The sequence below is a fragment of the Salmo salar genome, chromosome ssa05 (assembly GCF_905237065.1).
Source record: "Salmo salar chromosome ssa05, Ssal_v3.1, whole genome shotgun sequence".
NCBI classification, from domain to species: Eukaryota; Metazoa; Chordata; class Actinopteri; order Salmoniformes; family Salmonidae; genus Salmo; species Salmo salar.
The window spans coordinates 34558499-34575828 of NC_059446.1; positions in this window are offsets into that span (position 1 = coordinate 34558499).

The window sequence follows — 17330 nt, forward strand, 5'->3', positions numbered from 1 at the left end:
GCTATTAGCCAGACAAAACCCACTGAGTCCAACAATAAATAGTGGCTGAATTCATTCTCAAGCCGACGGCTTTCTTCTTCATTGTTGGCTATTTGATGTGTCACTTTTTATAAACAATTTAGAAATAGCATGTAAATAGCAACTAAATACTATATAGGTGACCCGATTCAGGAAACTAGGCGTATGTCGCAAGTCACAAATTCACAGGAGAGCTGTTTGAACGTAAAAAAAAATTTGGGGCAGAAGTGCCTTCTCGAACATGTGAACTTTCACGTGCCTCAATGTCAAACTTGTCTGTAAATACAAATAAAATTGTTAAATTACGAGCCTAGTTGGTTTAGCCACAGAAAAAGTGAGCAACCTTCCCGCTAGCCATGATTGGCTGAGATAATGAGTGGGCTGGACATGCCGAGAGATGAGTTTGGATTGGTCTACCATATAGCACGTGTCTGTCTATTGGAGCTGGTCAGTATGTTTAGGTAATTGTGTCAAAGGCGGCTTAAAAAAAAAAGTATTGCGTAGCAAAACTGTATTAACCTAATGTCAAGTTAAAGTGTATTGTTAGCTAGCTAACAATGTGTATGCTCTCCACTTTCTGGAGGTCGGAGTTTTGAAATCAGTGGAATTCGAGAAAGATAGCTAAGGAGATGGAGAAAACACCAGTCTGGATTACATCGTCAAACTAAGGCAACCATGCATGACATCAGACAGGAGACATGTCCAACCATGATGTATACTGGTAAGATTTTCAGATATTACACATTTCTAATTTTGACAGAAAGTGGTTTCATTTCAAGTACTGTTAGCTAGCTAACGTTAGCTGGCTGGGTCGCTAGCTAACGTTATGCATATGATCTTATTCTTCGTTTCTCAGACACATTTGCTTGACAAGTTATAGCCATAGAACCTGGTTGGTTAGCTACCTGCAGATTCATGCAGGGTAGTAACGTCATGAGTTGTGATTATGGTCCATTGTTAAGCTAGCTGGCAACATGTCTTAACAAAAGATTCCACTCTAATTTTGACAAAGCTAATGTAAGCTGGCTGGCTCGCTAACTAACGTTACATCATACGTTGGGATTCATTTTTTACCTAGCTATCTAGCTACATTTCTTAACAAAATACTCTCGTCTTAGTGTGCCAGAGCGCAGAATAACTGATGTATTTTTTCACGCTCAACACCCATTGAATATGTCCGGTGTCAGTAAACGTTACAGTCACCAACACTCTGGATAACATGAAAAAAAGCCTAACTGTCAGGGATTTCTTCGTCTTCTGACGATATAACGAAATCATCGTCGGAAAAGGTAGACCAATACGCAGCAGGTGTGCAGTTGTTCATTTTGAACATTTAATTAAATCAAAACGAATACAAAAACAACAAACAAGAAAACGAACGATAAACTGACAGTCTGCAAAGCATAGGCTCAACACAGAACAATCACCCACAAAAGCAAACACAAACACACCCTACTATATGGGACTCTCAATCAAAGGCAGATAGACAACACCTGCCTTCAACTGAGAGTCCCAACCCCAATTAATCAAACAGACATACACTCACTAGACTCCACATAGAAATACCTAAACATAAACCAAAACCCGGAATTACTAAATCAAACACCCTTTTTATAAAACACACCACCCTGAACCACATGAAACAAATACCCTCTGCCACGTCCTGACCAAACTACAATACTAATTAACCTTTATACTGGCCAGGATGTGACAGTACCCCCCCCTTAAAGGTGCTAACCCCGGAAGCACCTTAAAACGAAAAAAAAAAAAGAACAACCCCAAACAAAACCAAAATTCCCCTCTACTAAAGGGAGGGAAGGGAGGGTGGCTGCCGTCAACGACGGCACTGTGCTACACCCCCCCTCCCCAACCCACCTATATCTGGAGGTGGCTCTGGTTCCGGCCGTTCCAGGCTGTCGGGCCACTCTGGCATCGCCGAGGGGCAGTCGGGCCAGTCTGGCATCGCCGGGGGCCAGTCTGGCATCGCCGGGGGGCAGTCTGGCCAGTCTGGCATCGCCGGGGGGCAGTCTGGCCAGTCTGGCATCGCCGGGGGGCAGTCTGGGAAGTCTGGCAACTCGGGACAGTCTGGGCAGTCTGGCAACTCGGGACAGTCTGGGCAGTCTGGCAACTCGGGACAGTCTGGGCAGTCTGGCAACTCGGGACAGTCTGGGCAGTCTGGCAACTCGGGACAGTCTGGGCAGTCTGGCAACTCGGGACAGTTTGGACAGTCTTGCAACTCGGGACAGTCTGGACAGTCTGGCAACTCGGGACAGTCTGGCAACTCGGGACAGTCTGGCAACTCGGGACAGTCTGGCAACTCGGGACAGTCTGGGCAGTCTGGGCAGTCTGGCCACTCCGGCAGTTCAGGGAAGTCTGGCCACTCCGGCAGTTCAGGGAAGTCTGGCCACTCCGGCAGTTCAGGGAAGTCTGGCCACTCCGGCGCAGTCTGGCCACTCCGGCCGTTCAGCGCAGTCTGGCCACTCCGGCCGTTCAGCGCAGTCTGGCCACTCCGGCCGTTCAGCGCAGTCTGGCCACTCCGGCCGTTCAGCGCAGTCTGGCCACTCCGGCAGTTCAGCGCAGTCTGGCCACTCCGGCAGTTCAGCGCAGTCTGGCCACTCCGGCAGTTCAGCGCAGTCTGGCCACTCCGGCAGTTCAGCGCAGTCTGACCTCTCTGGCGACTGTTGACTGGCGGGCAGCTCTGGCGACTGTTGACTGGCGGGCAGCTCTGACGACTGTTGACTGGCGGGCAGCTCTGACGACGACTGTTGACTGGCGGGCAGCTCTGTTGACGACTGTTGACTGGCGGGCAGCTCTGTTGACGACTGTTGACTGGCGGGCAGCTCTGTTGATGACTGTTGACTGGCGGGCAGCTCTGATGACGACTGTTGACTGGCGGGCAGCTCTGATGACGACTGTTGACTGGCGGGCAGCTCTGATGACGACTGTTGACTGGCGGGCAGCTCTGGTGACGACTGTTGACTGGCGGGCAGCTCTGGTGACTGTTGACTGGCGGGCAGCTCTGGTGACTGTTGACTGGCGTGGCTGGGTTGACGCACTTGTAGCCTGGTGCATGGTGCTGGTACTGGGCTTACCAGATTATGAACACGCACCTCCAGGCTAGTGCGGGGAGCGGGAACAGGACGAGTCGGACTGGGTTGACGCACTTCCGGGTCCGCACGAGAGACAGGAGCTGGAAACCCAGGGCTATGGAGGCGCACAGTCGGTCTAGATCTTACCTCCTGCACAACCCGCCTTGGCTGGATGGAACTAGTAGCCCTGTACGAGCGGGCGTATGGGTGAGATAGTGCGCTCCTCAGCGAAACATAGCGCTCTCCACCCCATACGCTCCTCCATATAACCACGGGTAGCTGGCTTCCGGCTCTTCTTACGCCTAGCCAAACTACCCGTGTGCCCCCCCAAAAGAATTCTTGGGGGTGCCTCTCGTGCTTCTCCCTCAGCGCGTCCATGGCCTCGTACCTACGCCTCTCTGCCTTGGCTGCCTCCATTTCCCACTGCGGGCGGCGATACTCCCCAGCCTGGTGCCAAGGTCCGGCCCCGTCCAGAACTTCCTCCCAGGTCCACTTCTCCCGCCAGTCCAACTCGAATTCCCTCTGCTCCTTCCTCTGCTGCTTGGTCCTTGAGTGGTGGGTGATTCTGTCAGGGATTTCTTCGTCTTCTGACGATATAACGAAATCATCGTCGGAAAAGGTAGACCAATACGCAGCAGATGTGCAGTTGTTCATTTTGAACATTTAATTAAATCAAAACGAATACAAAAACAACAAACAAGAAAACGAACGATAAACTGACAGTCTGCAAAGCATAGGCTCAACACAGAACAATCACCCACAAAAGCAAACACAAACACACCCTACTATATGGGACTCTCAATCAAAGGCAGATAGACAACACCTGCCTTCAACTGAGAGTCCCAACCCCAATTAATCAAACATAGACATACACTCACTAGACTCCACATAGAAATACCTAAACATAAACCAAAACCCGGAATTACTAAATCAAACACCCTTTTTACAAAACACACCACCCTGAACCACATAAAACAAATACCCTCTGCCACGTCCTGACCAAACTACAATACTAATTAACCTTTATACTGGCCAGGACGTGACACTAACCAGCTCTGCTAGGGTGAGTAAAATGGTCAAAGTGGGGTGTTCTTTCAGTATGTGTCTCGAGCCAATGTTAGCCATTTAGCTTGGGTGCTTGACTGTAGTTGTGAGGTCAGAGCTTTCCGAACAACCCTACTTATTTCCCAGAGCGTCCAGTGTGCGCTCTGAACACGGAACCACAGATAGAGCAATAGGGTGAGTAATGTTCATTGAGCTGTTCTCTCTCTCTTAGATGTCTGGAAGTAGCTGGCAAGTTAGTACCTAACGGTTGGATCAACCATTAAAGAGATGGGTGGGGCTAAGGCTTAAGAAGGTGTGAACAATGCTGAGTGGGTGTAGACAAAGTATTGCTCTCCAATAGTAGTACCAAAACATTGAAAGACGGTTTTCTCAAAAGTGAGTTTACAAGTTGATCAACTTTCAAAGCAGAATTACTTTCCCATTGCTTCCTCAAATGCAGTGTATGATATACCATTTTGTAGCTCTGAGTCTCTACTTTTATCCAACGTAAAAAACAGAAATTCTAATGTTGCTACATAAGACCGAATCCAGGTGGTGAGTCACATATAGTGTAACGTAGGTTAGGTGCAGGTGGTAGGTTTAATATAACAAATAACATGGAACGATACAACGTAGGAGTAGCGTCTAGACATGAACAACAGAAACAATACTGCCTGGGGAAGGACCCTAAGGGAGTGCCAGATAAAGGGGAGGTAATGAGTGAGGTAATGGAGTCCAGGTGTGCTTAAAGATGAAGCGCAGGTGTGTGTAATGATGAAAGCCAGGTGCGCGTAATGATGGTTCCCAGGACCAGTGGTTAGTAAACCAGCAACGTCGAATGCCGGACGGGAGGAGCGGGAGTAGACATGACAATACCCCCCTGACGCGCGGCTCCAGCCGCAGAATGATGCCGACCAGAGGGACGGCCCCGAGGACGAGGAGCGGGCCAGTCCGGGCGAAGATGGAAATCATGGATGATGTTGAGATCCAGAATGCTCTCCACTGGAACCCAACAACACTCCTCTGGGTACTAGACCCGACAACCACGACGTCGGGAGACCAGTAGGGATCTGATGGCATAGGCGGGAGCTCCCTCGACATCCATGGGGAGAGGAGAGGTGTCGTGGGGGACAGCATCAGCCAAGGGACCAGGAACCACCGGCCTGAGACATGAAAAGAAGGTGAGCTACGGTAGTCACTGGGAAGCTGTAGCCTATATGTCACCTCGTTAACTCGCCGGAGAACCTTGAACGGCCCAACAAACTGGGGGCTCAGGTTTTTGCAGGGCAGGCGGAGTGGGAGGTTACTGGTAGAGAGCCAGACATTATCCCCAAGATGTAACACGGGTGTCTCACTGCGGTGGCAGTCTGCCTGCTCCTTCTGATGGTGGACGGCGCGCTGGAGTCTCACGCGAGCCTCGCTCCACACTTCCTCTGCGCACCTGAACCACTCATCAACCGCAGGAGCTTCGGTCTGGCCCGAGGGCCAGGGAGACAGAGCTGGCTGAAAACCCAGGACACACTAGAAGGGAGTCAGCCCGGTGGAGGAGTGACGTAACAAATTCTGGCCCACTTTCCCTGCTGGTCCTGGCAGTGACTCCTCAGGAACCTCCCCAGCTCCGGGTTCATCCTCTCCCCCTGCCAGTTGGACTGAGGCCTATACCCAGAAATGAGGCTGACCTTGACCCCAAGCAACTCCATAAAGGCTCTCCAGAAGGCCACGGTCGGAGACGATATCCTCTAGAAGGCCATAATGCCAGAAGACCTGCTGGAATAGTGTCTCAGTGACCTGGAGAGCAGTAGGGAGACCAGAGAGAGGAATGAAATGACAGGATTTGCATCTAAATGCTGTTGCATCAAAAATACATTTTACAATCTGCAATGTTTGAATTTCCAACTTGAATTACTGAAACATTAATGACATTATTGCTGACAGACAGCAGTCTAAATGGCAGCCTGGCAACATCATGTACAGCTTCGTGAAATGTTTGGCATAACATGAGAAAATTATGTTCAAATAGTTCTACCAATAAACATTTATCCATTAGCTAAAGCAAAGCTATAGGCTACATACCCTGGCACCACAGAAAGCCTATCATCGATTCGAAAGGCAGCCGCACAGACATGTAGCAATTTCAGCACCATGGACAGCGGCAGTCTATACTTTGTGAGTGGCTGTCTGGCTGACGCATTCTGTTTTTATTTTTATTTTAGGGGGGGAGTGGAACTCCGACCTTGCGGGGGTCCAGAGAAGAATGTGTGTGTGTGACGTTGGTGACCTTAGAAATGGCAGGGTTCTCTGAAAGTTAGTTCAAGGGTCAATTACCGCTGAATAGAAACCATCCACAAAATGATTTCATTGAATGTTTTCGTTTCACAACGAGAACCAATATGTTCCTAAAAACACCCTCCCACACCACACACACACACACACAGCATGAGCTCATATCTCTCTTTCTCTCTCTTTCTCACACAAAAAACACACAAACACACACACGCAAACACAGTCTGCTTGTTTTTCAATCAGCATGTCTCTGAGAATCACTGAAAGTTGTTTATCAGACTCACTCACTTCCCCTTTCTCCCATTCTCTCTTTCTCTCTCTTCTTTTTTGATTTGCCCTCTCTCCCCTCCCAATTAGATTGTGAGCCAGTCGAGGCAATCTGCTCTCTCTCAGAATTAAGCACTCATTAGGGGGCCTTAATGAACTGATCAAGTTAAATGAGTTGGAAACTCAGAGGGAGAAACAGCAGACACCTGAAACGGAGAGGAGTTGATTGTCTGTGTGTGTGTGGTGGGGGGAGGGGGGCGTGTGTGTGTGTGTGTGTGTGTGCGTGCGTGCGTGCGTGCGTCTGTCTGTCTGTCTGTCTGTCTGTCTGTCTGTGTGTGTGTGTGCGTGCGTGCGTCTGTGTGTGTGTGTGTGTGTGTGTGTGTGTGCGCACGCACGCACAGAACACTCACCAATACAAAGGCACGCCATCTGATTATAAAAGTCAAGGCTCACGTTTCAAAACAATGTATTCTTGACAAATGAAAATCTTTGAACTTTCATTTGCAGAGCCCGTAAGTCTATCTCAACACGGTCTCATCATAAATATTATGGTTTGACATCTGTGCCATGTTGTCTTTAGTGTTATTGATGAATGCAGGAGAGGTGTGTTATTGCTGTAATGCTACAGAGGCTCACGTAGATGAGAGTGCAGCCAGAGACAAACACACTGTGCTCTCTCTGTGTCCGCATTCATTCTACCTCACACCAGGATCCGCCAGCCAGCTCCACAGCAGATATTACCCCACCAGCCTGGCTGCACCCTGCTGAGAGAGAGATGGATGGAGACGAGGAGAGACGGAGGATGCAGGAGAGGTGACAAAGAGCAAGAGAGGCAGAAGGAGAGAGACAAAGAGCAAGGTGTGAGAGAGAGGGAGAGAGGGATGGATATGATGGGAGAGAGGGAAGAGGGGGAGAGAGAGAGAGAGAGAGAGAGAGAGAGAGAGAGAGAGAGAGAGAGAGAAAGAGAGGAATGGGAGAGGCAGAATCACTCAAACAAATCGTTGAATTCACACTTTTAACAATCTTCTGTAGCTCAAGTACATTTCAATGTTTCACATAAAAGGAAAGCAGCCCGAACAGTCACAGAAGGAAGGTGTTGGAGTCAAGGGCAGTTGGCTGGCTTGGCAAGTTCATAGAGAGAAGAGGAAACTTCAAATAAATGGAAATCTGTTACTGTGTAAGCTTTCATATTTGTGAGGCAATGCGTTGGGCTGTGTTATACTACTGGATGTACTAAAAACATTCAATGGCATCTCTTATAAAAAGGATTTCTCCCTTATGTTTGACAAACAGTTATCACCAATAGACTGGGAAAGGCCACAACCTCTTCAGAGTCCCTGTTCTAAAAAGCCATCTCTATTAAGTGTAGTGGCATATATGTGCCAGACAAACATCCAAATCTCTGAGTGACGCTTTCAAATGAGAATCTAGCATCATGCCGTCTTTATGTTTTCCTGCAAACATAAATGTTTATTTAAAAAAAAAAATGTTTAACCTTTATTTAACTAGGCAAGTCAGTTAAGAACAAATTCTTATTTACAATGAAGGCCTACCCCAGCCAAACCCGGATGACGCTGGGCCAATTGTGCGCCGCCCTATGGGAGCAGCGGTCTGAGGAATAAAACTTTTCTCCTCTTTCCCGAATCGCTAACAGTAATTTCTATGCTAGTATCAATCTTTTTCTCCATCCGGTTGGTTTGATAAACAGCTACTTATCTAGACGCGAGAGAGAGAGAGAGAGAGAGAGAGAGAGAGAGAGAGAGAGAGAGAGAGAGAGAGAGAGAGAGGATCACACAGCACTTCTGAAACAAGAGCAAATCTGAAAGGTTCATCTTCCATTAAGTCTTATTACAAAGTTCTGCCGTCTGTTCCACAACCCGCTACAATTTGTAAGCCATTAACACCCTCTAAAAATAACCAACTTAACACATGCCAGAGCAGAGCCAGCCAGGGACATTTTAATAAACGTCATGTAACCGCGGTAACAATCAAATTTAATGGGCCTGCAACACAACTCAATAGTCGCCTCACAACACAGTTTGCATAAAAGGATGACAAGAAAACCCAATAACAGAAGAATACATTATTTATTTTACATATTTAATTCATAACACTGAATGTGTTTATGTGCTATTTCCTTTCCCTGAACGGAGAGAAAAGATGCAGAGAGAGGTAAAGAAGGATAAGAGAGAGAGGATACAGAGAGAGGCAGGGAAGAGGAGAGGAAGGGAGAGAGGGAGGGTACTCTAGAAAGAAAGGCTTGAGGATAAAAGTGAGTTTGAGATGATTGCAAGACGAGTAGTGGTTAGTTTAACGTAATATATAAGCAGCCTGGAGCAATGGCGTATCTGCTACTCTTCCTATAAACCTAGAAGATGATCTATTCTTGGAGAACAAAATTCAGTTATAATGTTAATTGATAAATAGCCTACTCAGGCTGCAGGTAAAACAGAGAGAAAATGTTATTGCTAAATCAAAGTGTGTGTAAGGATGCATCAGAGGAGGCTGGTGGGGGGGGAGCTATAGGAGGACAGGCTCATTGTAGTGGCTGGAATGGAATAAATAGAATGTTGTCAAAGCACATGTTTAACTCTGTTAAAAAAGCACATGTTTTAATTAACTTCCATTAATTCCATTCCAGCCATTAAAATGAGCCTGTCTTCCTATAGCTCCTCCCACCAGCTTCCTCTGGCATGCATGTACAGTGGGGAGAACAAGTATTTGATACACTGCCGATTTTGAAGGTTTTCCTACTTACAAAGCATGTAGGGGTCTGTCATTTTTATCATAGGTACACTTCAACTGTGAGAGACGGAATCTAAAACAGAAATCCAGAAAATCACATTGTATGATTTTTAAGTAATTAATTTGCATTTTATTGCATGACATAAGTATTTGATACATCAGAAAAGCAGAACTTAATATTTGGTACAGAAACCTTTGTTTGCAATTACAGAGATCATACATTTCCTGTAGTTCTTGACCAGGTTTGCACACACTGCAGCAGGGATTTTGGCCCACTCCTCCATACAGACCTTCTCCAGATCCTTCAGGTTTCGGGGCTGTCGCTGGGCAATACGGACTTTCAGCTCCCTCCAAAGATTTTCTATTGGGTTCAGGTCTGGGGACTGGCTAGGCCACTCCAGGACCTTGAGATGCTTCTTACGGAGCCACTCCTTAGTTGCCCTGGCTGTGTATTTCGGGTCGTTGTCATGCTGGAAGACCCAGCCACAACCCATCTTCAATGCTCTTACTGAGGGAAGGAGGTTGTTGGCCAACATCTCGCGATACATGGCCCCATCCATCCTCCCCTCAATACGGTGCAGTCGTCCTGTCCCCTTTGCAGAAAAGCATCCCCAAATAATGATGTTTCCACCTCCATGCTTCACGGTTGGGATGGTGTTCTTGGAGTTGTACTCATCCTTCTTCTTCCTCCAAACACGGCGAGTGGAGTTTAGACCAAAAAGCTCTATTTTTGTCTCATCAGACCACATGACCTTCTCCCATTCCTCCTCTGGATCATCCAGATGGTCATTGGCAAACTTCAGACGAGCCTGGACATGCACTGGCTTGAGCAGGGGGACCTTGCGTGCGCTGCAGGATTTTATTCCATGACGGGGTAGTGTGTTACTAATGGTTTTCTTTGAGACTGTGGTCCCAGCTCTCTTCAGGTCATTGACCAGGTCCTGCCGTGTAGTTCTGGGCTGATCCCTCACCTTCCTCATGATCATTGATGCCCCACGAGGTGAGATTTTGCATGGAGCCCCAGACCGAGGGTGATTGACCGTCATCTTGAACTTCTTCCATTTTCTAATAATTGCGCCAACAGTTGTTGCCTTCTCACCAAGCTGCAATAAAATGCCAATGAATTACTTAAAAATCATACAATGTGATTTTCTGGATTTTTGTTTTAGATTCCGTCTCTCACAGTTGAAGTGTACCTATGATAACAATTACAGACATGCTACCTACATACTTACATGCTTTGTAAGTAGGAAAACCTGCAAAATTGGCAGTGTATCAAATACTTGTTCTCCCCACTGTATGTGTTACGTGTGTGCATGCATTATGTGTGAGTACATGTGTACTCGGTCCTCTCTCATTAGCCCATGTAATGGAGGCTGTTATATAAAAAACCTACTCTACTGGTTAATTTACAACAACCCTGAATACAAAACAGAGGGCAGCCCGAGTCCTCAGGACACTGACTCATAGTACCTTACAAGGAGATAGATGAGGGAGAGAAGGAGGAAATATGGGCTGGGATCCTGGTCTGCGATAAGAGAGATGTTTCTATTCTGTATATGTACGTTTGGTTGTGTGTGTGTGTGTGTGTGTGTGTGTGTGTGTGTGTGTGTGTGTGTGTGTGTGTGTGTGTGTGTGTGTGTGAAATTGTACGAGTGTCAATGCCTCAGAGAGTCACCTACTTTGAAAAATAAATGACTTACTAATGTGTATTCTCCTCTTTGACAATCCTTTTCCTTACCAGCATCTGAAGGCCAAAGCACAGAGCACAGAGAGCATCAGAGGTCAAAAGTTAAATAGCACTCACTCTCTTCTGTTCAGTTCACTGCAACCTGATCTCATAGCTTCAAGTTTGACGTAATGTGGATGAACGTCTAATTTTAACCCATTAATTCTGCGTGGTTACAGGGTTCATTCTGCATGGTTACCGGGTTTAAACAGCCGAAATCGGCGTGTGTTTCTGGTGACCAGGCTGTTCATTCACCTTTCACACAAATACACGCACATACATATACTATGACATATTCATTCTCCCCTTTTAATACACTCATTGAGCTGTCCCTCACACCTTTTCACCACTCACCTCCACTGCATGCACGCACACACCAAAAACAAACACATGTATTGAAACATACACTGTTCATAGCTAATCTACTCCAGCATTGATTTTTTCCTGTTTGTTCCTCCCGTCCGCTCAGCTCTCTGCATCAGAAGAGGAGAACAGGGACCATGTTAAGAGGAAAAGAGAAAGAGGGAGGGTGAAAGAGAGATAGAAAGAGAGTGAGAGAGAACAGGGGCGGTTCTGGGGGGGGGGGCGGGGGGGGCCAGTGCCCCTGTGACAACAATTTTGGACCCCCTTGTGGCCCCCCTAAATGTGGAGTATGAAATCATTTTTATATAACAAATCTTTGCTATCGTTCTTTTTTTACATCCGTTATTAGACAGTGGCAACGCGAAACACTAATAATTATGAACATGGTCTTTTGCCTGCTAATGCCTGCAATGCAGTGAAGAAAACGATATGACAACAATAACGTCTAATGTAACTGGCCCCTCTAACAGTACAACTGGCCCCAGCTTGGCCCCCCCAGTTGAAATGGTCTAGAACCGCCACTGAGAGAGAGAGAGATAGAGAGAGAGATAGAGAGAGAGAGAGAGAGAGAGAGGGGGGGAAAGAGCAGGGCAGGATGAAGGGTTGACGGGTTGGGTCGTGTTAGCACCTGCACACACTACAGTGAAAAATCAATCAATCACAGAGAGAGAGAAAAAATGAAACAAGAGAAAAAGAGAGAGGAGGTGGAAAGACACAAAAAGATCAAAGTTATCCCCTGTGGATTCTGCCTGAGCTTTTAGAGCGCTCAACCCTTTTGATTTAGATGTCAAGCGGAAAGACGTCAAACTCATAAAAAAACTGTTGGTTGTGAGTGTATGTACGAGGAGCTGAGTCTGTCCTGGAAGGAGCCTCTGTAGCCTCCAGCCTTGAGCTACAACACAACACGTCATCTTCCTTTCAGGCGCCTCTGGGTTAAGAACTTCTCCTCCACCAGAGAAGAACGGCAGGAGAAGAGACACGTTCAAATGTAGAGGCGAGAGAGGCAGAGAGAGGCAATAGCAGGAGCCGAGAGTGCATCGGTGTTGTGTTCCAAAAAGCTTTCTTGAATTCAGAAACTATCCATCTCTCGGTGTGGAAAGGTTACGAAGTGTCCCCCTGCGACCTTGGCAGCCCACTCTAGTCTCGTCAGGCCACACCACATCTCAACAGGAGATAGGAGTAGGCACCCATGGCTGCTTTCTGTTTTTGAATCTTTTCTTCTCCGCTCCCTCAGGCAACATCCTCACTCAGCCAACACCTCCGCTACACAGGGAGAATTAATCAATGCAGGCAATGTCTAACAGCGGAGAGAAAAATAATCAATTGCCTCACAGTACAATCCTGTGTCTGTCTGTACGTATGCCTTAGCTATCTGTGTCTGTTAGGAGAGCTGCTTCAGGGCATCACTTTTATTACTGTTTCTATGTTCATATTGAATTGAGTTTATTTCATATCTATGCCACTGTGTGTGATGAACAGATGTCTGATCTATGTCTGGATCTCAGACGTCTTCAGAACGATGAGGTAGTAATACAGGGAATTATAGAAAGTTCAACAGGTCAGAGGGGGAGAGAGAGGGGGGGGGAACTACAAATGACCATTGTGCCACAGACACAGCTTCAGTCCTGGAAGTACATATCAGATGGGTGTTCATGTACGTGTCAATTCAAATTACACATATAAAGACTTTAGGCCTACTTTGTAATTTGACAAAGAGCATACCACATGGTATAGTTATGTAGGAAACACCCTTTTCTTGTGTGGCACTTGATAATGCGAGTGTTTTCTGTTTTTCCGAGCAGTTATCAGAACGTTAGTCAAATGTGGGGTTGGAGCGCCACCCAGTGCTGAGTAGAGATATAACCTGTATCATTTCTAAAACTGCACGTAAACTGTGGCACACACACAGTGGTTAATCATCTATAAAATATAAAATATCAAAATTGACACACAGTCTAGCAGTTTTAAGTGTGATTTGTGATAGCTGTTATCCATGCAAATATACCCACCACTGAACTACACCCAATCTACTCATATAGAGACGGTAAGCTCTACATTCAGTGGTTACATGCTCAGTTCCTCTTTTTCATACATTTAGGCTAATGTTAGTTGTTATAAGTCAACCAAATTTCTAATAGTAATGTCAGATCACATTCAATGTGTATCAGTCTAAATGGGGAGTCCACTAAATCTCCACTTAAATGACTGAGGGCCCTGTTATGATTAATGAACCAGAAGGTTAGTGTCAGACAAGGGGGCAAGTCAATGGTCGTTGACCATAACTTGCATGTGCGCGCACACACACACACACACACACACACACACACACACACACACACACACACACACACACACACACACACACACACACACACACACACACACACACACACACACACACACACAATAAGCCATTTTTGCTTTAGCAGCATGTCCAAGGCAATGGCTTGGAAAATCATGAGGAAATGCTCTTATGTTAAGCAGGCTAGTACGGGTTGTTCATAAACCACTCACTAGAATCCAAGGTCAAAAACTCTCACTCTGTTTACCATACTGACACTGCCTAACATTTGATGTTAGCTGTTGTCATTTATCAAGCTGAATCTTTCGCTTGTTCAATCGCGTGTTAGGTAGCTACCCTATGCATGTGTGTCTGGTTCTGTACCTACATGCACGACCTCTTTATGAAGATCAATTAGCTCCTTGAATTATTATTATTTTAACCTTTATTTAACTAGGCAAGTCAGTTAAGAACAAATTCTTATTTACAATGACAGCCTAGGAACAGTGGGTTAACTGCCTTGATCAGGGGCAGAAGGACAAATGTTTACTTTGTCAGCTCGGGGATTCGATCAACCAACCTTTCGGTTACTGGCCCAATGCTCTAAACACTAGGCTACCTGCCGCCCCGTAATGTAAATCAAAACCAGATGTAAATCAAAACTAGATATTAAAATGATGTCTGTGCCCAGTGGGGAGGTGATGAGGGGACAGCCATTTTGATACATTACAACCCTATTCTAAAATGTATTAAATAAAATGTTTTCCTCATCAATTATCGGAATCGCTCTCTCTCGCCTCGCCCCCCCCCCCGCCTCAACAGTCTTATTTTTCCAAATTTAGCCTAAGATCTAAAAGCTCATTTGGGATGGAAGAAGAAGAATGAATGCATGTTTCTCGTGTCAAACCGACAAGTAATAATTAACGCAAAGTGCCTGAACCATAATCTCTCTTTTCAAAGGAAACACATTCTTCAAACACCTAACACACATTTTGCGGGTAGCAGGTTTCTCTGATGGAGCCAGTGCTGTGGAGCGTGCTCGTTAGGGTAAGGATCTGCTGTATGCCCTCTAAGTCCTCTTGTTCTCCTACTCAGCACAGCAGCAATCCCTCCCAGACAGGCTTCAAAAAGATACTAATTACAGAAAGCTCTGCTCAGGTACTGTAAGCTGTTAGCATGCTGAGGGGAGCGGAGCTCTGCCTGCTCATCCTGTGATGAGGGAAGGGAAGGTGAGACCGAGGTATAAATCTCACTTACAGCTTGTTCTCGTTTTAGCTGGTTCTCTCCCTAAATCCGCAGGAAAGAATGAAAGAGAGATTGCAGGAGAAAGAGAGGAGGTAGAAGTGAAAGAGAGGTGACCACTGAGCAAAAACTGGTTGATTCAATGTTGTTTCTACATCATTTCAACAACAAAATTAAATGTGATGACGTTAAATCAACGTGGAATACTGATTGGATTTGCAAATGTCAGGGAAATTCATATATTTTTTCACCAAACTTTAAACCTAAATCCAATGACGGTGATATTTTTTGTTGATTTCACATTTAATTCACGTTAGTTGATAACTCAACCAGACGTAAATCAAAACTAGACGTTAAAATGATGTCTGTGCCCAGTGGGGAGGTGATGAGAGGACAGCCATGTGAGGGGTGTGGTCAAACCATGGGTAAACATACAGTGCATTCGGAAAGTATTCAGACCTCTTGACTTTTTCCACATTTTGTTACATTACAGCTCTATTCTAAAATGTATTAAATACACATTTTCCTCATCAATCTACACACAATTCCCCATAATGACAAAGCGAAAACAGGTTTTCAGACCCTTTGCTATGAGACTCGAAATTGAGCTTAGGTGCATCCTGTTTCCATTGATCGTTTCTATAACTTGATTGGAGTCCACCTGTTGTAAATGTAATTGATTTGACATGATTGGAAAGGCACACACCTGTATATATAAGATCCCACAGTTGACAATGCATGTCAGAGCAAAAACCAAACAATGAAGTCAAAGGAATTGTTCATAAAGCTCAGAGACAGGATTGTGGCAAGGCACAGATCTGGGGAAGGGTACCAAAACAATGTCTGCAGCATTGAAGGTCCCCAAGAACACAGTGGCCTCCATCATTCTTAAATGGAAGAAGTTTGGAACCACCAAGACTCTTCCTAGAGCGGGCCACCCGGCCAAACAGAGCAATTGGGGGAGAAGGGTCAAGTGACCAAGAACCCGATGGTCACTCTGGCAGAGCTCCAGAGTTCCTCTGTGGAGATGGGAGAACCTTCCAGAAGGACAACAATCTCTGCAGCACTCCACCAATCAGGCCTTTATGGTAGAAGGACTAAAGCCACTCCTCAGTAAAAAGACCATGACTCTTGGAATTTGCCAAAAGGCACCTAAAGAACTCTCAGACCATTGTCTGGTCTGATGAAACCAAGATTGAACTCTTTGGCCTGAATTCCAAGCATCACATCTGCAAGAAACCTGGCACCATCCCTACGGTGAAGCATGGTGGTGGCAGCATCATGCTGTGGGGATGTTTTTCAGCAGCAGCAACTGGGAGACTAGTCAGGATTGAGGGAAAGATCGAAGCAAAGTAGAGAGAGATCTTTGATGAAAACCAGCTCCAGAGCGCTCAGGACCTCAGACTGGGGCAATGGTTCACCTTCCAAAAGGACAATGGCCCTAAGCACACAGCCAAGACAATCTAAGAGTGGCTTTGGGACAAGTCTCTGAATGTCCTTGAATGGCCCAGACAGAGCCCGGACTTGAACCTGATCTAACATTTCTGGAGAGATCTGAAAATACAGCAGCAAGAAAAAGTATGTGAACCCTTTGGAATTACCTGGATTTTTACATAAATTGGTCACAAAATGTGATCTGATCTTCATCTAAGTCACAACAATAGACAAACACAGTCTGCTTAAACTAATAACACACAAACAATTATACGTTTTCATGTCTTTATTGAACACACTGTGTAAACATTCACAGTGCAGGGTGGGAAAAGTATGTGAACCCTTGGATTTAATAAATGGTTGACCCTCCTTTGGCAGCAATAAACTCAACCAAACGTTTTCTGTAGTTGCGGATCAGACCTGTACAACGATCAGGAGGAATTTTGGACCATTCATCATTACAAAACTGTTTCAGTTCAGCAATATTCTTAGGATGTCTGGTGTGAACCGCTCTCGAGTTCATGCTACAGTATTTTAAATCAGGTTGAGGTTAGGACTCTGACCGGGCCACTCCAGAAGGCGTATTTTCTTCTGTTGAAGCCATTCTGTTGTTGATTTACTTCTGTGTTTTGGGTCGTTGTCCTGTTGCATCACCCAACTTCTGTTGAGTTTCAGTTGGCAGACAGATTACATTCTCCTGCAAAATGTCTTGATAAAATTGGGAATTCATTTTTCCGTCGATGATAGCAAGCTGTCCAGTCCCTGAGGCAGCAAAGCAACCCCAAACCATGATGCTCCTTCCACCATACTTTACAGTTGGGATGAGATTTTTTTC